The sequence below is a fragment of the Dromiciops gliroides genome, chromosome 1, assembly GCF_019393635.1.
Source record: "Dromiciops gliroides isolate mDroGli1 chromosome 1, mDroGli1.pri, whole genome shotgun sequence".
NCBI classification, from domain to species: domain Eukaryota; kingdom Metazoa; phylum Chordata; class Mammalia; order Microbiotheria; family Microbiotheriidae; genus Dromiciops; species Dromiciops gliroides.
Window position 1 is genome coordinate 335,152,215 of NC_057861.1, and position 24,961 is coordinate 335,177,175.

At 40.3% G+C, this 24,961-nt stretch overlaps 1 protein-coding gene across 1 annotated transcript in view; it reads right to left on the reverse strand.

The window, feature by feature from the left end:
- Positions 1–19,300, reverse strand: part of GALNT1 (polypeptide N-acetylgalactosaminyltransferase 1) — a 168,871-nt gene extending 149,571 nt beyond the window's left edge. The window contains exon 1 of the mRNA XM_043989268.1: positions 19,169–19,300. The gene's annotated coding sequence lies outside the window, so the exon portion shown is untranslated. The remainder of the gene's footprint in view (positions 1–19,168) is intronic.
- Positions 19,301–24,961: the final 5,661 nt, after the last annotated feature.

Consider the following 24,961-nt stretch of genomic DNA (forward strand, 5'->3'; position numbering starts at 1 on the left):
TCAAATATGCCAAATTCGAGATGTCTATGTGAGTCCTGGGGGAGCACTCTAACTTTACTGTTCCCTTTACCAACCCCAGGGGCCTGTCCTTTTGTTCCTTTCTTTTTTACCACCTTGTATCCTTCCACACAAAGATCTATCCAGAGTGCACACTGATCTCTCTAAATCTCCCTAAATTCTTCTACCCTGGAAATAACTGCACAACTCTCTGCAAGTTTTCTAAATATATTTACTACTTGTGAATACAAGAAAACATAAGGAAGAAAGTAAAGATAATAAAATAGAAAGGTATCAACTTATATGACATCTTAGGGAAATAGTTATTCCCTAATGTTTATTGGAATATAAATTTATTTTTCTTAAGTATTTCTGGTTCCTTACTATCATCAGCCCACCCTAACCTTGTAAATTCTTTCAAAACTAATCTGCAGGGGCAGCTAGATGGCGCAGTGGATAGAGCACCGGCCCTGGAGTCAGGAGTACCTGAGTTCAAATCCGGCCTCAGACACTTGACACTTACTAGCTGTGTGACCCTAGGCAAGTCACTTAACCCCAATTGCCTCCCTAAAAAAAAAAAATAAAAAAAAATAAAAAAAAAAAAACTAATCTGCAGTTTATTCGTTTGACTGTAACCCATTCTTTTACTATAAGCTTTCCAAAACTAGGACAACACATGCTCCTCACTTTACTATGATCCCTTTTTCGACCCCTAATATTTTGAGAGGATTAAAAGGAGGGTATTCCTGTTATTGTCAATATCAGAGCCCTAAATAATAGGCAGAGGCAGCACAGTTCAGTAAAAAGCCAATTGGGACCTGGGTCAAGCCAGAAGGTCAAGTCCAACTCCAGCCTGTGACACAAGATTATGATTTCCAGAGAAGGTGCCCAACTGCATTGGTTGAAGGAATTTCCTCATGAGAAAGTTCACTATAACAATGAAACTGTAGACCTAGTCCCTATCCTCCGCTCTCTGCCCCCCCCCCCGAAAAAAATGCTTTTTTGATTAGTTAAAGAGACCTTAAAATGGAGAACAACATATATAAAAATATCAAGGCGGCAAGTTTTAAATGCCAAGGTGTAATGGAAATGAAGGATTAGGAGCCAGAAAACCCAGGTTTAAATTTCAGCAATTTATTAACTATATGACCTTGGATAAGTCATTTTATCTCTTTGGTTTATCTGTAAAATGAGGGGGTTGGACTAAAAGAGAGGTTCTTAACCTGAGGTTCGTAGATAAATTTCATAGGATACTCGAACTTGGATGGGGAAAAAAAATTTAATTTTCACTAACCTCAAATTGAAAGTTAGCATTCCCTAAATCATGACTTTTTAAAAAATTATCCTAAAAAGGGATTGCCAAAGGAGTCCATGACAAAAAAAAGTTAAGAACGCCTGAACAAAATGATCTCTAAGGTCTTTTCCACCTCTAATACTGTAAGTAAGATTATAAGTCTTAAAACTTCATCTCATGTGTAACTGCTCTATGCAATTACAAAAAGAAAGAAAAAGTATAAACCTGCCACTAATGAATCACATTTATAATAAATGCTAAAATACTCTCCCATATTATTATTTTTCTCCAGAGGCTAATGGCAACAATAACAAATAAAAGTAGCATGTTGGTTAGTATTACTACTTTAATATACACTCAGGTTTCTGGAACCCAGAAGTTGAATACAAAAAAATGGAGGAAACTTATTGACAAAAGAAAAAAAATTCAAAAATTGTCTAAGACTTTAGAACTAAGGGGTAGGAAGGAGTGAAGCTTCAGAAACAGGTGTGAAAAATACTTTACACATGTAAAATTGCAGTCAAAAGATAGAAATTAGGAGCCCTAGGACTTGAGGTCATTCCAACAACCAGCTAATATATTAAACTTGGGAAAGGTGAGAATACTTCTGTGGAGAAGAGGGCAGACATCCCTACCAACTGATAACCACTTGCCCCTCACAGAGCAGGTCTGACAGGCAAGATGGCATAGATGAAGCCACAAGGCACCCTGAGGAAGAAACAGGAGGTAGCAAGTGCCAAGCAAGTCAAACCACTACCACCACCTTGACCTCTCCTCAAACCCTGACAGACACACACCCCCCAGGAACCCCAAATCCAAGAGACTTTGGAATAGCAATGCTTCAGCCATCAAACTGGGAAGCAAACCCTGTGGAGATTCAGCCTTGCAGCTGTTCCTGCATTAAAGAAAGTTCTTGCAACCAAAATCCTTGGCACTGTCAAGTGTTCAAAAAAGGTTCAACATCAGAAAGTGATAAGACTTTATTGGTGGAAATGACAATAAAGAATCATTATAATCTACTTCACCACTGAACACCAAGGGACAATCTGACAACTTGCCTTAAAACCTTTTTTAAGTATTGTCTCCACAATTGAAGATGTGAGCTCCTTGAGAGCAAGGAGTATCTCAACTTTTCTATTTCTATCACTGGCACTTAGCACAATGCTTTGTACAGTGTAAGCACTTAATAAATGCTTTATTGATTTATTTGTTCATTTATTCCCATTAATAATTCAATTCAATAAACATTTATTAAGCACGTATGTATCAGGCACTATGCTATGGGGTGCAGACACAAATAAGAAAAAGAAAGACAGTCCTTGTAAGTTCCTCAAGGATCAGTCTATTAGAGGAAGACATTACACAGAAAGAAACTAGAAGGGGGGTAAAGGGGTGGGGGGGTGGGGGATGTACAGAGCTGAAGACTGAAAGTGAAATGAGCTGCAATTTCAAATCTTGAATTTTAACAGTTGCAATTAAACCTTTGCCTTGACAAAGAGAACTACTGACTCTTGGTTTATTATGATGAGGAATTCCCTATTTACATGTTTATTACTGCTTTTTAAAAATTACTTAAACAATTATTTCCAATTGTCCCACTGGCTTTCAGAACTTCTAATTTCACACATACTGATCAAACTTTATTTTAATTTCCAAATGCTTATCATTTCTCAATCTTTTGTTCAGTGGTTTTTCAGTCTTGTTTGACTCTCCATGATCATTTGGGATTTTCTTGTCAAAGAAAATGGAATGGTTTGCCATTTCCTTCTTCAGCTTATTTTACAGATGGGGAAACTGAGGCAAACAGGGTGAAGTGATTTGCCCAGGGTGACATTGCTGGTAGGTGTCTGAGGCCACATTTGAACTTGGAAAGACTCATCTTTCTGACTGTAGGCCCAGCACTCTATCCAATCTACCACCTAGCTGCCCATTTCTCAAACTAAGAACCATAAAACTTGAGCTAGAAAGGGACCTAGAGAACATCTAATCCAATCATTTCTTTTTACAGATAAAGAACCTGAGGTCCAAAGGTATTTGTCCGATATGGCAGCACTAATAAACAGTAGTGTTCCTCAATAGGCCTATTTCACAAAACATTTGCTTTTTAACATCTTTTTAGCTAAAACTTTTTCAGCAAGATGTTGGTCTTTCAATTCTTCGCTTTGCAATTGTACAAAGGACCAATGAGAGCCCCTCAAGTCATTACTAATCTCTAGTGAGCTTTTATTGTACCTGGCATATAACAGTAGCTTAATTAAATAAGCTTGATTGATTGGTAGCCTGAGGATGTTGTAGAAGAATCAAAATTTGGGATATGAAGAATATGTTGAAGATAAGCAAGCAGAACTTAGAAGAAGACTGAAGTGTAAATTGCCACTACTAAAGGAAGTACAGATGTTTCAAGTGTGCAAGTTAACTTTACTACAGTGTGAGGACATTTTAAGAAAGTTCAATTTTATGCTACCTCCTACATGAGGCCTTTCCTGATCTTCCCCTCTCCCAGTCTGTATATCACATAATTTTACCATGAAAGATTCAAAACAAACAATGAAAAGCTATAGATGGCCTTCCCTCACCCAGAAACTAGTTCTATGAATTTCTCTTTACAACACTTCACTTTAAAAAACTGAAGCCTCCTCCCCCACCCATTTATTTACACTTTCACCTGGGAACAAGCAGATTCTTGGGATCTGCTGCCACATTAAGCACTCAAGTGGTAGAGGGGAACTTGGGTATTTTGACAAAGGATAATAATATCTTTGTGAAAAAAGATCTATGGTCAGGAAAAAAATGTATTTCTAAAACTACTCCTGAATAATGAATATACCAGAAAGAATTCTGGGTAACATTTGGATTAGCAAAACTGTACCAAATTATTTCCCCTTCCTCAACACTGCCATTTAGCAAAGTATTATCATGTATGTTCTTCACAGGTTTCAAGTCCTTCAGAATTATTTTTCACATAATTTGTGAAAGCATTTAATAATATTTTCCACCTGTCTTGCAGGCTAATCAGTCAGGAAAAAGTTCCTATGATCACACTCCACTGATGGGCAAGCAGGAGCTAAGAGAACTCCAGTAATTCAAATGACCCTGAGAAAAAAACCTGACAAGCTGTGGCAAATTTCAGTTTCCCAGCAGATACCAAGTGGATTAACCACAACCACCTCTGAGGACTGAGTTGCCCTAAGCGGGACAGTACAGGGAGAGGTTGGCTACCTACATTCATATAGGCATGAGCACCCAAAATTATCTACTTCTGCCCTAAGCAAAATGTACCAATAATAAAAGGGTGTTTATAAATTTGTCTTTGGTACCTTAGTTAATTATGCAACAAGATAATTTATATGCCATATTTTCCTTATATTAACACCTAATGTTGCAATAAATATGAAGTTGCCAAGTCAAAAACTGTTAAGCATGTTCAGGCAAACAATCCTGTTGTTTTCACTATGATCATCTGATACAGCAAATCCAACGAACATTTATTAAGCACCTACTATGCCCAACGCTTGTCAAAGGCATTGGTAATAAAAAGATATAAAAGGCAAATGCCCTGCCCTCAAAGAGCTGGGGGAGGGGGAGAAGAAGAAGGTGAGAAAAAGTTACACTGGTATGCAAATAAATTGAATACAAGGTAGGAAATCATGGGAGTAAAAGAGAGATCCAAAGTGTTGTAGGAAAATGTAACAAAGGGAGAAAATATTCTTTCGGAGGAGGGGGGAAGAAATCCAAGGTTTCCTGAAGGTGAATTGAAAGAAGCAGCTAGTTTTGACTGCATAAATGTAGGATATGGCATGTGGAGCTTACGGTTCAGGAGACAGTCTAGTTTGGGTGGAACATATAGTATATGAAAGGATGGAAAGGTAAACAGGAGTCAAACTGTGAAGGGCCCTAAGTGCCAGCTTATGGAGTTTATATTTTATCATAAATACAATGGGATTGGGGCAGCTAGGTGGTGCAGTGGATAAAGCACCAGACCTGGATTCAGGAGGACCTGAGTACAAATCTGGCCTCAGGCACTTGACACTTAATAGCTGTGTGACCCTGGGCAAGTCACTTAACCCTCACTGCCCCACAAAAAATAATAATAATAATAATAAATACAATGGGAAAACTTTAAGGCAAACTATGCCTTAAGACAATTCATGTAGCAGTTAGATTAAGGTTCTGTGAGGGAAGGGAAAAATTGCAATCGGCAAAACCACAACATGTTCCCACCTTTTTCAGTGACCTTAGTACCTGGGTTCGAAGTCTTCTCTCCCCTATCTTCTATCGTTACTCAATTACTGGTGGATACAAAAATGAGTCTCTTATCAAAATAATTTCCCTCATCCTCAGAGACTTCAACATCCATACTGATAACACTTATACCAAGATTCAGTTACCTTCATTTTTATTCCTCCTCTTCACCAGCACTGCCATACCTTCAAGATCATAAATTCAAAATCCCATTTCTAACCACAAGCTTTGTTCACTGTTTGTTTTGGTTTTGGTTGGGGTTTTTTTTTGCGGGGCAATGAGGGTTAAGTGACTTGCCCAGGGTCACACAGCTAGTGTCAAGTGTCTGAAGACCCATTTGAACTCAGGTCCTCCTGAATCCAAGGCCAGTGTTTTATCCACTGCGCCACCTAGCTGCCCTCTTGTTCACTGTTCCTACCAGTCCATTCCTATTGAAACTATTCTACATCCTAGTAACCTCCACTCCTTTGACCCCTCCCTATTCTAACAATCCTTCAACATTTTTCTGGCTTTACTTACTTCCTTAACTCAGACTGGACCCTATAGTTAATCATTTCAATAATCTTCTTGATAGTACCTATAAATCTTTCACCCTTCCTTAAATATCAACCATTCCCCAATGCTAGATAATTGCTGATTTGCTAGTAAAAGTCAAAAGTAGGGGGCGGCTAGGTGGCGCAGTGGATAAACCACCGGCCCTGGATTCAGGAGTACCTGAGTTCAAATTCGGCCTCAGACACTTGACACTAACTGTGTGACCCTGGGAAAGTCACTTAACCCCCATTGCCCCACCAAAAACAAAAAAAAGTCAAAAGTAGTCTTTGGTTTTGCTACAAAGTTATGCCAACCTTGTTGCAGCAGAAAAATCTCTTGGCTCTCTGACTTTCCATTATATTCCCTAAAGTACTAATTTCCAATCCTTTTCCACCTTTCTCAAATTCATAATCCCATTCCTACTCTCTTCACTTAAAAGATGATATCTTCTATTTTATTAAATGTAAAATGAAGGGGCAGCTAGGTGGCGCAATGGATAGAGCACCGGCCCTGGGGTCAGGAGTACCTGAGTTCAAATCCGGCCTCAGACACATAACACTTACTAGCTGTGTGACCCTGGGCAAGTCACTTAACCCCAACTGCCTCACTAAAAAAACACACACACACAAAAACTAATGTAAAATTAGTTCAGAACTCACCTCATTTCCACCTAAAAAATTCACTCTACTTTTACCAATCCTTTCCTTCTCTGTAGAATAGACATTGTTCATTCTTTCAAAAGGCAACTCTGACAACCAGGCTCTTTTTGAAAAGTTTAGTTATATAAAACACTAATATCAACATCTAATAAATAATAATAAACTAAAATAATATATAATAATAAATTAATATATTATAATAATAAACTAATATCAACATTTGCCCAATGCAACTTGCTTTGTAAGTATTTACATGTTAGTGAATTTCAAAGCAAAAAAAAGCCATAGCTTTTCTGTCACTCCCTCTAAATCTCTATAAGAATTTATATTCTTTTGTCTTCATTTTTCCTCTTATACAACCTTAATGTGCACTGTTTTCTAGCTGTGCTTTTATCTTTATATTATAGAATATTGCCACTAAAGAGCTTTATAATCACATTTCTTTTTGTAACTGTATATAGTTTAAATCCCAGACAACTCCTTCCAAAATAGCATGTCAGAAAGGAATAAACTATTTTTTAAAAGTTGAAGATTTGGGGGCAGCTGGGTGACGCAGTAGATAAAGCACCGGCCCTGGATTCAGGAGGACCTGAGTTCAAATCTGGTTTCAGACACTTGACACTTATTAGCTGTGTGACCTTGGGCAAGTCACTTACCCCTCATTGCCCCCCCCCCAAAAAAACTATCACTACCTGTAACTAGAAAATAACAAAAATAATTTTATGATAAAAAAAGAAAAGGCTATACTTTTTTTTTTGTTTTATTCAGTCCATCCTGCAAGATTTCTTTAAAAAAAAAGGGGGGGGGCAGCTAGATGGTGCAGTGGATAGAGCACCGGCCCTGGAGTCAGGAGTACCTGAGTTCGAATCCGGCCTCAGACACTTAACACTTACTAGCTGTGTGGCCCTGGGCAAGTCACTTAACCCCAATTGCCTCACTAAAAAAAAAAAAAAAAAGATCCTAGTTTACAATTCTACCTGCAATGAATAAGAAACTTCTCCAATACTGAGTTTCTGGCTATTATTTTTGTTTTGTTTTTCCCAATTTGGGAAAGCTATTCTAACTCTCTATAGTCTGGCTTCTAGCTTCTTCATTCAACTTTGAGATACAGACCTAGTAGTGGTATTGCTGGGTCAAAGGGTAAACACAGTTTTATAGTCCTTGGCACATAATTCCAAATTGTTCTCCAGAATGATTGGACTGGGTCACAGCTTCAACATGCATTAGTGTACCTATTTTTCCACATCCCTTTCAGCATTCATCATTTTCCTTTTTTCTGTTATGTTAGCCAATCTACTTCAGAGTTAGCCAAATACCTCAGTTGTTTTAATTTGCATTTCTCTAATTATTAGTGTTTTAGAGGTTTTTTCATATTATTATTGATAGCTTTGACTTCTTTTGAAAACTGCCCGTTTATATCCTTTGACCAATTATCAATTGGGAAATGGCTCTTAATTTTGATAAATTTAGTTTAGTTCTCTATAGTTTGACAAATGAGACCTCTATCAGAGAAATCTGCTATAAACAAAAATTCCCTCCTTTATGAATTTATATGCTAAGGCATTTGGAGTCTTATTAGTATTGATATGTTTGTTGTATATGGTTCCTATCAGCATAATTAAGTTTCCTTGTTTATCACTTTTTGTGTTTCATTTGAATGTTTCTTTTTACTTTGCTGATAGCATGATTACAATTTCTGCTTTTTTGGATTTGCTTTAATGCTTGGTAAAATTATTTCCAGGTCCTCATTTTTATCTGTGTATTATTTTTGGTGTTTTTCTTTTTGTTTTTTAGATTTCATTTGGTTTTTTGTAGGCAACAGATGTTCTGGAGTTTTGTTTTCTTATTGAATCTCACTCTTTTCTTCTTCATTGGATTGCTTTATCCATTCACATTTAAACTTACAGAGAATTAGGCTTACATGAGTTATATGACTCCATTTGTCTCTAGTGGATTTTCCCAAAAAAATTAGGATTTTCTCCTCTTCCTCTGTAAATACAGTACATTTTGTCTCTTCGATTATGTTAACTTAATCAACTTTAAGGTAACCCAATTTCTACTGGCTCTCTTCTCACCTTCAAAACCTCCAACTTCTATTTATTGCCCTTTTCCCAAATTTGGGGTTTTGCTTAACTCAGTTCCTTTCTCTTTCTTGTTCTTAAGTAGCTATTTATTTCTTATTTCCTCTCCTCTTTTTTCTCCTTTCAGTTTAGCAATCAAATAAAATCCCCCTTCCTTTCCTCCTCTTTCACTTGTTTTTGTCAGATTTTAAAAGTTCATTTTCTGTGTCTTTTTTTCTAAAAAGTGACTTTCCATTTATTCTTTTGACTATTTTTCTTCTCTTTCTGTATAGTTTAGCCTTTTATTCTTTAATTCATGGTCCTTGTACTTATTTAGTCCTTTAATCTCTGCATTCATCATGGAATTATAATTTTTAAGGTGACTATTTTAGTTTCCCTCTTCTTAACAGTTTTGATATTGTTGCTTTGTAAATCTTGCCCCGAACCTCCTTTTTTCTTTTGTGCCTCACTCTTAGAAATTCCAATTTCTATAGGAGATAGAAAGGATAATGAATCAAGGTAGGCATGTTCCCAAGTGTCTGATTGTGCAGTTCATTACTGACTTTTGCCCTTTCCATGGTCATTTTTTCCCATTTGCCTTGAAATCTCCTTTTTGGTTCCATGTTCTCCCACTCTTCTGGGTGTCAACTGACCCCAGTATTCCCCTCCTCCTGAATCAGAAAGATGAGGCTCACTAAGTACCAAATACGGGCAGATTGTACCCACTGTAAGGTCACAATCTCCCTTTACAGAACATCTCTCTTTTTGCATGGGAGCATTCATCAGTAGTACCCCCTTCCCTCTACTCAAGCAAGATTTGCCAGTTTCTTTCCTCTTTTTTCAATCCTGTCTTTTGTCTCCTCACTCTTGTATAGGCTCTAGACTCTTTATTGAGTGTTCTCTTTTCACAGTTAAAAATAATATCACTCGTTAGTCTTTTATTTGATTAAGGTTCATTACATATTCCACTCTATTTTCTTCCACCCCTCCTCCTTTTAATGCACTCTCCCATTCTGTAATTTAGTTCTACCAAATTTTTTTTTTCTTCCTGTAGGCAGGATAGCATGAGGTTTAATTTATGGTGCTTCTGGGGGCAGCTAGGTAGCGCAGTGGATAGAGCACAGGCCCTAGAGTCAGGAGGACCTGAGTTCAAATCCAGCCTCAGACACTTAACACTTACTAGCTGTGTGACCCTAGGCAAGTCACTTAACCCCAACTGCCTCACCGGAAAAAAAAAAAAAAAGAAAGAAAAAAATCTGTGGTGCTTCTGGCCTATTTCCCTAATATCATTTCTTTTTGACTTCTGCTTTCACCCTTGTGTCCTTGTGTGCATTTAGAAAGAAATCTCAATGGCCTATCAGTGTTATGTTACTGTTGTTGTCCTTGATTATTGTATTTGTCTACCTCTCCTGTATTTTTGTTGTCTGAGTTTTTTCAGAAGTAAATAATTTCTTTGGTCTGGTTTTCTTTCTAGGAATGTTTCAAATGTCCTTTTTTTAAAACTGAACATCCATCTTTTTCTGTTTTTCGGCTCAAATTTACAGGGTAGGCCATTTCTGGTTGCATCTTAAGTTCCTTTGCTCTTAGAACAAAATATTCCATACCCTTCTACAGTTTCTAGTAAGTACAGAATAAAAGCGTTATTCAATTTACTTTTCTTTATAAAGATCTTCAGTAATTTGCAGACTTTGTTGTTTTATCAATGAAATTTTCAATTTAACCTATAATTGTCTTGCAATTTGCAGCATATAGTTATTTTGTTTGTTTCTATAAGTAAGTTGTGTTTTCTTTCTATTGTCCCTTTGTTTTCTCTGTTCAGAAGTTCTGAGCAGCTTTCTTGCATTATTTCTTGCATCAGTGTTCAGGTTTTTTGACTTGTGATCTTCTGAAAGCCTATAGTCCTTAAATTGTCTCTATACAACCTACCTTTGAGAGCAATACGTTTTGCTTATATGAAGATTTTTTTCCTTTAACATTACTGCTTTTTACTTCTAGATTGTCCTTTACTGTGATGTATTTGCATTCCCAATCCATTATTTTCTCCCTCACTTGGTAAGACTTGCTACCATGTGTCCAAATTTGTCTATCCTAGTAATTATTACTACTATGCAGGCTATAAATTCTTTTTTCACAATTCTCATTTCTCTTTTTAAAACATTCAGGAACAACAGCTGTGGTACCATGCTCTCTTTGGAATCTACAAGGTCTTCTGCTTCATCAAGTATTGATTCATTTTCCTTAGTCTTTAAATATTTATTCTTAGATGCCTGGACTCTTTTACCTGACATGGAGGCTATATTCCCTTCTGTTATTAATATCTTAAGAACTGGAAGATATGTTTATGCTGTTGTTCAGTCATGTCTGACTCTTTATGACCCCGTGAATGAAAGCAAGCCAACACTGTCTATTGAGATTTCTAGGCAAAGATACTAGAATGGTTTGCCATTTCCTTCTCCAGTGGATTAAGGCAAACAGAGGTTAAAGGACTTTCCCAGGGTCATGTAGCTAGTGTCTAAGGCCAGATTTGAATTCCAGTCTTCTTGACTTCAGGGCCAGTGTTCTGCTCACTCAGACACTTAGCTGCTCATGCTCAAGGTCTTCGACTGAGTTTTCTTCCTCCTAAAACTGTTGGCAATTTCAGTCTTTTCCCCCCCCTTATAGTATCCTATCATTCACTGACTCCTCCCCCTTTTAGTATGGTGTCCTTTAGAGTTAATGGATCTCAGAGGTACTTCAGCTATCTCCTAGACTGGGCTATTCAGAACTTACCAGCTTTAGTCTTTGCCCCAAGTTTAACATCTGGGGTGACAGAACTGGCTGCTGGGTTTTTTCCCTCAAGGCTTAGTGGAGTGTCACATACATGTCCTACCCCAGTTTCCTTTTTTCCTCAGTACTCCACTGTTGCCACACAGAGCACCGTCACATTTTTGTTGCATACTGAGAAAACTTCTGTCTTTTGCATCTCCAGGGAACTGAGAGGAAAAGAGGCTGGAGTATAAAGTTGAATTGTTGCAAGCCCATGGTCAACTTGTGCAGTCCTACTGATACATGCATGGTGGGGAGTAGGGGAGGAGTACAAAGTAAACCTTTTAGGGATTAAGTATAAATAGCATTCTCTATTGTGGGTTGTCAAACTTTCACCTTACTTGGGTTCTTGTTGTTTTGGACCATGCAGAACAGTTGAAATTACTTCATCTCTTGCACAAAATCGATATTTTGGAGCTTTGAGAGGTGATAATTATCACAATAAATGTCTAGTCTTCTATCTTGTTTAATTTAGCATTATCCTAATATCTAAACCATCTCTATCTTAGAGAAATGTCAGTACTGCCATAGTTCCATTTCACCACCTCCCCCTTCTGGTATCTCTATTTCCCCAAGATGACTTGAAGTAATATTTATGGGACTCTTAAAGACAAAAAAAAGTTATAGTAAGTTAAAATACAGTTTGAGGTTAACATTCCAGAACAATAGTCTCTATTCATTTTCTTCTCAGATCACTCCAAGCTAAAAGGAAAATCCTCTTCCCTGGATCTAGATGAATATCTCAATCCTTTCTGAGTAGCAAATAGCTTCAGGAGATGGAGAAGGAAAGGTTCTAAAGATAAGTTTGGTTATTGCCATTAATCTATTTCTCTAAGAAAGACATTGGTCCTGGAACTTCTACAAACTTTAAAAGAGGGAAAAGGGCAGCTAGGTGGCACAGTGGATAAAGCACCAGCCCTGGATTCAGGGGGACCTGAGTTCAAATTCCACCTCAGACACTTGACACTTACTAGCTGTGTGACCCTGGGCAAGTCACTTAACCTTCATTGCCCTGCAAAAAAAATGGGGGAGGGGGGTGTCTGAAAAAGGTTTTTAGACTAGAAAAAATTTTTTTTAATATTTAATATTTCTAAAGAAACTAAAGTGACTTTAGGGTACAACAGCAAAGCAGATAGATGGTAATGTCTCTTGAATGTAATTTCCACTGATAAAATCTTATCAATTTTTGATATTGAACCTATTGACAGTGACTAGGCCATTAGTAACAAGAATTTCCTTTTCTGAGTGTTCAATACCTATGAGTATAGTACCTGCAGGAGCAATTGTCAGAATACTATCCACTGGAAAGGGATGTAAATGTTGCTATTCCAAAGGCTTTTGTGGTTAAGATCTGGAGGGAAAGGGTGGTCAAAGTGGTGGTAGAGATCAAGAATGGTTCCATAGAAGAGATACAAGAAGACACTAACATTCTATCCCTCTGAAGAGATGGGAAGTCCTTGAGTGTAGCACATTGCACATAAATTTTCAGATTTTTTTTCAATTCTGCTGCTTTTCCTTTTTTTGTCTTTTAAACATGTGCTTTATTTTAAACATCAGGAATGGTGACTCTTCAAACCAAAATCACTGGCAACCCAGATTATACCCTTATGTTAAACTTTGTATCTATGCCTGTTAAATTTTTACCAATTTAGAGAATGGTTAAATAAATGTAATGAATATTATAAAGCAGTTAATATGAAGATAATGAGGAATACAAAGGATATCTGGAAAGACTTTTGTAAAAGAATGTAAAGTAAAAAAAGTAGAACCAGAAAAATGGCATGCATACAACTATAATCACCTGAGGAAAAATGAATGAGAATGGTAATAGTTCCCCTTTCATTAAGATTTATGATAAGAAACTAAGAATTTGCTATTATATTTTATACACTGATTTAAATTTAAATGTAATTTTTGGGAGTATAATTATGATGTTTGATGCTAATTTTAATACTGAATTTTTTAAAGTTTGGTCTCTCAACATCATAGAGAGAACACAGTGCCTAGTACATAGCAGGTGTTTTTAAAAATGCTTTGTTGATTGGATTACAGTGCAGGAAAATCCAAAGTGCTGGATCAATATAAACTTGAAAAGAGGTCTTTAGGGATGTGCTATAGGGCTCTGTGTTTGCCCTTGTTTTATTCAACGTTTTATTTAAAAACCTGAAGAAAAGGATATCATGCTTACAAATTTGTAGAAAACTGGATCTCCCAGCTTTCTCAATCTTCTCCAGGTATATGTACAATAATCACAGCGCGATTCCCAACCTGACTGGCACAGAAGCTTGAAGTTGCTCCAATTCTCTAACAGGGACCAGTTCAACCTGGTGGGTTCCCTCCTGGTAGAACACCCTATTGGTACCAGATTTAGTGTCAACACCTGGTTGGCTTTAGCCCTTCTGCAGTTTACAACCCCCAAACCCAAGGGGTCTACCAGCCTTAGCCTCACCAGCAGCAGGGACTACATATACATTGCCACAAGCAGCTGTAATTCCCAGCTAATGTTAATATACTGGATAACAGAACTGGACTAGGAAAAAAAAATGAGGTGCTTGAACAATGTACAAAATCTAATAAAATATAAAATCAATAGGAATAAGCATAAAATCCTCTTTTTAAAAAGCAAGTTCACAAGAAAATACAGGATGAAGTAGATATGGCTAGACAACTACTCGTGTGAAACAGACATGGGGCTTTTGTGAACTCCGAACTCAACTAAACACTATCAGTGTGACACAGCAGCTGAAAAAAAACAATAAGCAATCTTATATGCCTACTAATGCAGTCTCAGTAGGCAATTAAAAGGCTAAGGAATGATGGGCAAGTTTTTTGAACAGGGCTGATTCTGGTATTTGGTGGATCTGTGCTTACATATAATGAACAATGAGATTCTAATATAGAAATAGTGTCTGGAATAAGGGAGTTGATTGTCCTACTATGTCCTAGTCAGCTGGGTCAACTTTAAAATATACTCAGCTCTGGAAATTACATTATAGAAGGAGAAGGAAAAACTGGATGAAATAGATCCATGAATGACCTGGACTGTCAAGGGGTTTCAAAAGTTATGGCATGAGAATCAGTTAATATTAAGGCTGAAGAGAAGACTTAAATGGCAATGTGATTACAGTCATCAAGTATTGTAAGGGTTTCCATATAGAAAAAAGTATTAGGATTATTGTTCTTGTCCCCAGAGGAAGAACTAGGACCAAGTGATAGAAATAAAAGGAAAGATTTCTACTTTCTAATTAGAGTAATCAAAAAGTGGACTAAGCTACCTCAAAAAAGTGATGTTTCTGTTTCTGGAGTTCTTCAAATAGAAAAGGTGCAAGGACACTTATTGGAAATGTTGTAGATGAGATCCAAGTTTCAATTAGGAGCTGCACTAAATGACTTCACAGAATTAGACAATCTCAGAGAAGAGACTTCAAAGATCACCTAGTCAGACTTGTACCTGAACCATAACTTTCCTATAAAATCCTAAATAGAGGTTATCCAGGTCTACTCAAAAAGTTCCAGGGAAGGCTACTTTGTAAAAACTATCCATTACACCACTGAAGTTCCTTCTACCTCTAAGATTTTGTTACAAAAATAGTTCATCTGATAATACTTCCCTATCAACAAGTATTCTTTCAACACTATCAAAAGCAATATGTCCTTACAAATGTATAGTGCTTTACAGTTCAGAAACAGCTGTTATATCTGTTATATACACTAGAAGTCCCAGCCCTCTGGACTCACTATCCAGATGGGAAATCTACACCGAAAACACATAAAATAGAATTAAGTGTGGTATAACAACAATAAGTGCAATAAGAGCTCAGAGAATAGAAACAGTGGGGCTAAAGACAGGTGGCTCCGTAGAAGAGGAGCTATTTGGGCTGAGCCCCTCTGTAGTTCTTTCTGGATCACATTTCCCTCCTCTTTTCCATCTGCCTCTCCTCATTTAACTCATCATAATGAGGAACTGAATTACATTTTAAAATATGTGTTGCTTGAAGAAACAAAGAAGGAAGTGATGCTGAGGAAGGTTAAATGACATGCCCAAGGTCATGCTCACAGAAGTGAGATTAAAAATCAGGTCCTCTGACCCCAAATCTTATACCTTGTCTACTCACCCATGCTGTTCCGTGAATAATAATATCATTAAAGTTTTCCTAACAACAGATAAAGGCAACTAGGTGGACCAGTAGATGGGGTGCTGGGTCTGGAGTCAGGAAGACCCATCTTTGTAACTTCAAATCCAGTCTCAGACCTTTACTAGCTGTGCCACCCTGTTGTTTAATACTGTTTGCCTCAGTTTCTTCATCTGTTTAATTAGCTGGAGAAGGATATGGTGAGCCACTGCAATACCTTTGCTAAGAAAATCCCAAACAAGTGAGATCTAGGCTAAAAGCATAAACCTACATGCAGAGGTGTGCTGGAAACTACTGGGGCTAGAAGCTGATTGTTGAATTTTCAGGATGAACATTTATACTTTGGAATTTGGCAAATTCTACAAATCAGATTTGAATTTATTGGAGTTTTTAAAAATTGTCTAGACTTTAAAAAAAAGTGATGGTGGAAAATGTTAATAAAGCAGATTAAACTTTAAAAAACCACCGAAGGGGTCATGAAGAGTCAGACACAAATGAACAACAACAATAGATAAACTAACTCTTTCATGAAGAAAGATATTTACTGCATTTATTAATGAGAGGGACCGGACCTGTGATTTCATTTGTATAGGAAATTCTCAGACAAGGAAGCTCCCTCTACCAATTCAGGTTGGCACCTTCTCTACAGCTTATGGTCTTAAGAGAGGTGCCTAGGACATTACCTTAATTAAATATTATATAATATTGTCAGTTCTCCATTTTAAAATTGTTATTTTAATCATTTATGTCTGTCTTTTTTTAAAAAGTTGATTTCTTTTAAAAAAAAAAGTTAATTGTTTTTACTGTTATGTGGCCATGGCTTAATTTTTTGGGGTGGAGTTTCAAAGTGTTTTACATATATTCTAATTTTAGATCTTTCTAGTTTTATGCACTAAATCAGAAATTAGAACAATCTTAAATTCAAATGATATGTAGTAAAGAGCATAATGTAGTGATCTCTTCAATGTTCTCCAACACACTTTGTTTTAAGAAACTTTAACAAAGGAAGAAATAAGGAGGCACAGGGATACATTCTAGACACAGAGAAAGGAAGAGAGAGAGAGAGAGAGAGAGAGATTTAAAAATAATTATGCACTACAAGCCCACTAAACACAGTTGGCCTGGAGATCAGATACAATACCTATTCCAGAACTTAGGGCTTCCATCTCAAATGGAAGGACGAGTTTATGCCAGACACATAAAGGGAATTCATGTTTCAAGTAGTAAGTTGTACTGCGTGATCTGAGGTCCCTTCCAACTCTAGCATCTAAAATTCTATGTCACCACATGTAATTCTTCCCTTCAAGGAACTTCCATTCTAAAACATAAATAATGTTTTGTCTAACTAATGAACTAAACATAAATGTTTTGTCTAAAAAATAATTATATACTGCTTTAAGATCTGAAAAGCACTTTACATACATTATATCATTTAAACCTCACAATCCTCAACAACTATGGAGGCAGGTGTTATTGTCATTATTTTACAGTTGAGGAAACAGTGATATAATGAATGGCTCTGGCTGATAAAGCTAACAGGCCAGCTTTGAACCAAGCCTTTCTGAACCTGCCTCCAAGTCCAGCATTCTGTCAATTAGCTATGCCACAAGGCCTAATTTCTGTACTACAGATAAACAATCCCTCAAAAGAATGATTTCATTGCATGAATACTATCTCAACCAACACAATCTGCAGCCTCTTTATGTCTTCAAAGCTAGTTTAACAAGCTATGGTTAAAAAAAAAAAAAAACACTACACGGTATCCCAAATGCTAGTGCCTTCCCCCTCTAAAGTTACCTTCCATCTACTCTCTCTATATTCTAATATACCTTTCTATACCCATACTGTCTCTTAACTATATGTTCAAGCTTCCTGAAGGCAGGCTATTTTTGTTTTTTCTTTATATTCTCCATGCCCAACTCAGAGTAAGTGCTTAATAAATGCTTGTTGATGATTGGCCAACTTTCTAGTGATGAGCCTTTTGAACTTTTTGAGACTGGTCTTCAAAAGACAGGCTATTCCTAACTGAAAGTCTTTTAAGACTGTTGAACCGGACAGAATTTGTACTCCACTGGCAAAGCCTTTGAGGCTGAGGGTCACTTCCTCACCCCAATGAGGAAGCACCATACTAAATACATATACCAAAAACATAACCTATGCTGTCTGGGGACTGGTTATTTCAGATGGTTTGAGCATTATGCTCATAATGAGGCCAAGGTCATAAGCCTGATGCAAAGAACTGTTCTATAGCCACACACTGGACACAAACACACAAACACACACACACACACAATCCTCCCCCCACTAGAAAGCCTACCCAGGTAATTGTGCAGAAGACTCAATGCACACCACCACGACTTCTAGAAAATTTGAAAAATACTGACTCATCATCAATATGGCATGTCATAACATTTAATCAATTTGTATGGGAAAAATAAATAACACATTATCAATAGTACTGTTATACCAGAGTTCAAAGAATCTCTGAAAACGTGATGGGGGAGGGGGGGGTTAGAAAGAGGTTACTTATCTATCATCAGACACTTATTGAGGCCTACTAACTTAAGGAACTGTGGTAAGCCCATAGCTTCTTATAGAACTAGAAAAGGTTCAGCTACTAATGTGGTAACATTCAGCATCATCTCCTCCCCACCCTCCTCCAGCACACACAAGTAATAGCAGGGTCCAGGTCCTAACCACCGTTGCTACAAAGTCCTCCCCATCAGCTTTAGTGCCACGGCCATATTTTGCTACGGTGGTGGGGGGGGGGGGGGGGGTTATTTTCATTTTTTTAAAAAACAAAAACTTCCGTTTTGGGGGGGGGGATTTGTAAAGAAAAACAACTCTTAACTTAATGTCAAACTACAGTTGAATCGAAACTTGCTGCTTTTAGCAGCTGCCAAAAAAGAGCTACCTCCTATCCCAGCCAAAGCCGGCCATGAGGTTGGGTTCCCCCCCACCCCCGGGAATGAGGGGGTGGGTGGGGGGGTTTCGATACCAGTCACTGGTGACCTCCCGTTCCTGAGTAGCGCAAAGGATGTTGCGTGAGGACGTAAGGGGCCAAAGTCCAGAAGCCCGGTCTCCGGACTTCAATATGCCTATTATACCTCCACACTCCCCCCATCTCCGATAACTTTCCCAGACCGATAGGAGCGCAGCAACAAGCCTGGGGGGCCCGGGTGGAGTGACCGCGAGCAGTGCAGGGCCAAGACCCTCACCTCCCCAGGAGGAGGTGACCTAGACACCCATCGGCCAGCCCTGGGGGGAGCCACCCCCTCCCCTCAAGAGCATCCGCAGGGCGTCGGAACAAGTTCCCTGGGAGACGATGGGCAAAAAAAAAAAAAAAAAAAAAAGAGGGGGGGTCTGGCCACGGCCAGGGCCGCCTCCTCTCCCTCCTCCCCCCACCGCGCCCCCCGCCCCGCGCGCAGCCCAGGAGACCCTCACCTCCTCCTCCTCGGGTTCCTCGTCGTCCTGGTCGCGGTCCCCGGGGGGCCCTGCCCCGGGCCGGTGCGGGAAGACGCGGGTGCAGGCGGCCGGGGCCGGGGCCGGCGTCGTCTCCCGGGGCGCCCCTTCCTGCTCCTGGGCTGCTGCTCGCCTCCCCGCAGCCGCGGACTCCCGGCCGCTGCCCCGCGGAGCGCGCCCGCCGTCTCCGCCGCGGCCCCTCAGCCGCCCCGGGCGGGCAGGCTGGCCGGCTGGCGGGGGGAAGAGGGGAGTAACGGAGGGTCGGAGGCTGGCTCCGGGAGCCCGCGGGCCCCGGGCTCGAAGGGGTCCGCGGCCGGCAGGGGTTACACGGAGGGCGCCGCGCACAGGGACCCGGCTCCGCACGCCCCCGGGCGGCCGTGCCTCATCTTGCTCGTCTCCGCTGCTGCTGCTGCCGCTGCCGCCGAAGCCGCTGCCGCTCGTCCCCGCCGCGGGCTCGGCCTCTGCTCTCGGGCCCCCGCGCCGCCGGATCCGCCTCAGAAGCGCCGGGCTTCCATGGCCTCGGGAGCTCCTCCCGGGACCGGCGAGCGGACGGGCTGCAGCGGGCGGCGCTCCTGACGACGGCGCTGGCGGCGGCGGCGGCAACCGTTAGCCCGGCTCCCCCGCTCCGGCTGGCGGCTGGCAGCTGGCGCAGGGGGAGGAGGAGGAAGAGGAGGAGGAGGAGGGACGAGGAGGAAGAGGAGGAGGGACGAGGAGGAAGAGGAGGAGTGGGGGAGGGGAGCACTGCAGGGCGCTCGAAAGAAGCTTCGCCGCTGCTCTCGGAGCGCGGACGGTCGCGCTACGAGTGTCGATGCGTGTATGCGAGTCCCCTCCCTACTTCCACGCGTCGTCGCCGGTCCCGCCCCCACTACTGCTTACCCGGATGCACCTTGAGAGCCACGTGGGTGTGCGGAGTGTCCTGCGAGCTTGGGTGGTAACGGAGCTGGAGCTGTCGGAGGGCAGCTGCGGCGCTACCGTCGCGTCTTCTCAGCGCCTCTCCCTACCCTCTTTCCTCCCACTTTTTCTCCTTCTCCTCCTCCTCCTCCTCCCCCCCACCTCGCCCTCCTCCTTTTCCTTCCCTTCTCTCTTACTCTACCTCCCTCCCCCTGCCTTTCTGTCTCCTCTCCCCCTTCCTTCTGATCTCCACCTTCTCCCCCTCCCCCTCCCTCCTCCTCTCTCTCTCTTCTTTCCTCTCCTCTTTCTATACATCTCTCCCCTCCTTCCTTCCCTATCCATCCAGCTCCTTCTTCTTTTCCCTCCTGCTTTTCCATCATTCTTTCCTCTTCCCCCTTCTCTTCCCTTTCCTTCCTACATCTCTCTCCATTCTTTCCCGCCCCATCCCTATCTCCCTGATTCCCTTCCCTTCTTTTTTTCCCCCTTCCCTTCTTAATAAGCCCCTCCAAGCTAGCCTAACCTCCTCTCTCCTTTCTTTTCCCTTTCCTTCTTTCTCTTCCTTCTTTGGTCCCTCTTCTCTTCCATCCCCTCTTCCCTCCTATTAATCCTAATTCCTTTTCTTCTCCATCTTCCTTTCCCTTTTCTTCCCCTCACTTCCTTTCCCCCCCTCTTCCTCTCTCATTTTCCTTCTTCTTCTTTCTCCCCCTCCCCCCCAGCACTTTTATCTTTCCCCTTCCCTTTCCCTCCCGTTTTATTCCCCTTCTCTCCTGCCCTTTCTCCTACCCTGTATCTTGAGCACAGTGGAAAGTCTCCGGAGTCGGAGGCCCTGGATTCTAATCCCACCTGTGATACTTAACTACTTGATATGAGGAAGTTGTATTCGATAGTCTCTGGAGCCCCATTCCACTTCTAAGATACTAATTTTTCCCCGGAGAAAGTACTCCAGTTTCTTGTGCTGTTGTGTTGTGTTTTTTCCCCCATTCTCATTTCCCCTACTTTCTAAGAGTAGCACAAAACCTTTCTTTAGGGGCTTGTAATAATTTCAAAAGGAGAAGTTAAACTTAGATGTAGTGTAAGCCAAGTATAGGGAACTATTTCTTTAAATTCTTCTTCCTTCCAGACTTGCTCCCTTTGGCTAGGTCTTGCCCTTGAAACAGGCTAGCTCACTTCCTTCTGGATTGGGTATTAAATCCTCTAGATTTCGAGATGCCAGTCAATTAACATTTATTAAGCACCTACTACCTGCCAGGCACTGTGCTAAATTCTGGGAATACAAAGAGGCAAAAGACAGTCCTTGCTTTCAGTCTAGTGGGAAGAACATGCAAACAACTATATACAGTCAAGCTACATACAGGATAGATTAGAAATAACAAAGCAAAAAGAAAGTAGGGAAGGCTGGGAGGGATTTTAGTTGGGACTCAAAGGAAACAGAGAAGCCAAAGCAGAAATGAGGAAGGAGAGCACTCCAGGCATGAGAGGGCATCTTGTTCTTAAAACAGCTGGAATGTTATGTGTTGGAAAATGCAAGGGGAAGGAAAACTGGAAGGGGGAGGGGGACAGGTAGGAAAGGTTCTGAAGGTCAAACAGAGAATTTCTCTATTTTATACAGGAAGAGATAGTCACTTGAATTTATTGAATGGTCAGATTTGCTCTTTAGGAAGATCACTTTCCCAGATGACTGAAGGATTGGACTGGGGTGGGGAGGGATGTGTGGGAGGGGGAACAACTAGCAGAAGCGAGGCAGGGTGGTGGCATTATCAGCAGAGAAAAGGGGGTGTATGCAAGATCTATGAGGAAGGTAAAAATCAACAGGCTTTAGCAATAGATTGAATGGGGGGGGACAGTAAGGAGGTAAGGTTGACAACTAGCTTGTGGACCTAGGTGACTTAGAGGATGGTGGTACCCAACAGAAACAGAGTAATTAGAAAGAGGAGAGGTTTTGTGTCAAAAGATCATGTGAATTTAGTTTGACAAGGCTTCCAGATGCCTCCAGTTTTCTTAAAAGTGCTGTCAAGGCTTAACTTCAATTGTGGGAGCCCCAATATTATGGCACATACCTCATTTCTATGCCTACTCCTCACTCTTCAGAAAAACCCTGCGCTTTTGGCCCAACAACAAAGAGTGTATTGTTTCTTACCTCTTTGGAAAGAATATAACTCCTGGAGAAGAAAGATCCTTCCCTATTTAACCTCCCAAGATTTCTTCCCCAGAATGTCAGAAGCTTGTAGTTGATATCTTCACCCCCTGGTTATCCTAACAGACTGAGAAGGATGACAACTCTCCCCCTCTCTTTTCTGAGGCGAATGCCTTAGTCCAGTTGTGGTTTGACTTTGCCCTTTGCAACAAAGTTTCTTCCCATCCTCTACCCTAGATTGGCATCTAGGTTTCACTGCTTCACCTGTTTGTTCTTTTTGTCATGGCCCCAACCCTCAAGACCAGGCCCCTTCTTCCATGATGCCCTATCTGAGCCTGGTATTCCCATGGTTTTCCCTTGAATGTACCTCCCCTTACTAAAGCTCATTAGTAGAGCAGGAAAAAAAGTTAGATCAGTTATGTCAAACTCAAATGGATTTCTGGGCTGCATATTGACCTAGAAAACCACAAATTGACATTATATGTATTTTTGTTTATTTTGTTAAACATTTCCCAATTACTTTTCAATTTTTTTTTTGGCAGGGCAATGAGGGTTAAGTGATTTGCCCAGGGTGACACAGCCAGTAAGTGTCAAGTGTCTGAGACAGGATTTGAACTCAGGTCGTTGTGACTCCAGGGCCAGTGCGTTATCCACTGTGCCACCTAGCTGCTCCCCCCATTACTTTTTTTTTTTTTTGGTTAGGCAATTGGGGTTAAGTGACTTGCCCAGAGTCACACAGCTAGTCAGTGTTAAGTGTCTGAGGTCAGATTTGAACTCAGGTCCTCCTGAATCTAGGGCCCGTGCTCTATCCACTGCACCACCTAGCTGCCCCCCAATTACTTTTTAAATCTAGTTCAGGCTACACTCAAGAGTTTTGAAGCAGCTTGCTTCCCCAGTGATTTTGGACAAGATAATAGCCCAGGGCCAGTAAATAATGGATAGTGAAACAATAAAAATTTATTAAGGGCATACAGTGTGCCAGACACTGAACTAAGTGCCATAGATACAAATTCCAAAAAGAAAGATAGTCTGCTTTCAAGGAGCTTACAATCTAATGGAAGAAGAAAACACACAAAAGGAAATTAAAAAGTGGAGAGAAAGTACCCAGCAAGAGGACATGATGGAGATTTCCAAAGGAGTGCAACTAGATGGGAAATTGATACCCCAGCTATATTGTTCTAACTATCTCCTTACTCTCTGATTATAATATAGTAAAGTGATGGACATGAAAACACAGAAGACCTAGTTTCAGATCCCTCTACAGACACTGTGACTTTGGGCAAGTTAGTTAACATCTATCTCTTGGCTTCCTTTCCTAATCTATAAAGAGAATGGGTTGAACTAAATGGCCTCTAACCACCCCCCCTCCTCTAAATCTATGATCCTCTGATTATGGCTCATATCCTCTCCACACCCCACACCTCCAAAGGGAATGATTTACTAGAATTTAGGTTCACATCTAGAGAAATATTTTAAGGCTATAATAACCTAACACATCCCACACATATACTCATAAGGGCAGGAATAAAATACTACAATGATATCATCCTCTGTGAATTGTAGATGTTTCATTAAGTAGCAAAAATATAAACTCCCATTTTTTTCTTCCTCTAATATGAGGCTAGATTTCCTAAGGCATTTTGGTCAGAGGATACAAAAAGTAGAGGGAGGGAGCAGCTAGATGGTGCAGTGGATAAAGCACTGGCCCTGGATTCAGGAGTACTTGAGTTCAAGTCTGGCTCAGACACTTGACACTTACTAGCTGTGTGACCCTGGGCAAGTCACTTAATCCTTCATTGCCCTGCAAAAAAAAAAAAAAAAGTAGAGGGAAAAGCAAAGGGAGAAAAAGAAAATGGACGAAAGAAAGACAACATGAAATTAGGACAGAGAAAGAATAAAGAAAAGTATATGTGGTGAAAACTTGTTAGCGTAACATAATGGAGTTGAACTAATTCTGATATTTAGGAGGTGCCATTTCATGTACCACTCACTTAGCCATGTTCCAGATAACCCTTTTCGTGAATCAAAAGGAGCATTACACAATTAATTAAATTTATCTGAAAGTTCAGTCCAGTCTAGTTTAGGAGAAGCAGTCCAGACCTTTTGCCTAAAACAGACCCTGGATTGTAAAAGGAGAAAGGTAGTAAAGGCATAATTTGGGCATTAAGAGTCCTCCCCTCATATACATACAACATAGATTTAGCAGAGAAGACTAATGAGAGATCTTTGAACACTCACTCTTGTTGGTCCAGGCTAGGCTACTTAATGTATTCAAATCTAAATCTGAAGAGATGCCAGGAAGGTATTGATAACTCTAGGGCAGCCAATGAAAGCTCAGGAAGTAGGTGAATGAGTCTTGGGCATGGAGAGGAAGGGCGGAATGGGAGAAGTAACAGCAAAAGTGATTTAGGGGTCCATAAACCTAGAGAATATTTAAGAGGTACCAAATGTGATTGAAATCAGGGGATATGAAATCTGTAAATGTGCTTAAGAACTGAACCTCTTTTGTTTCCACTGGGCATATAAAGAGAAACCATTTATACCTATTTATTCAAGTGATGAAAGAGAGTCTCAGCACAAATAGGGGAATGCCAGATTGGTTAACACCAAGAAGACAGAACTAGAAAATTCTAAAAGATGATGACATTAATTTTCCAGAGCCAAAGAAAGATTCATAACTTCCTTTTATTCCTATTTGACTAATCCACCCTTTCTTTTTACTCACACCACCACATCAGAAAATCAATAAA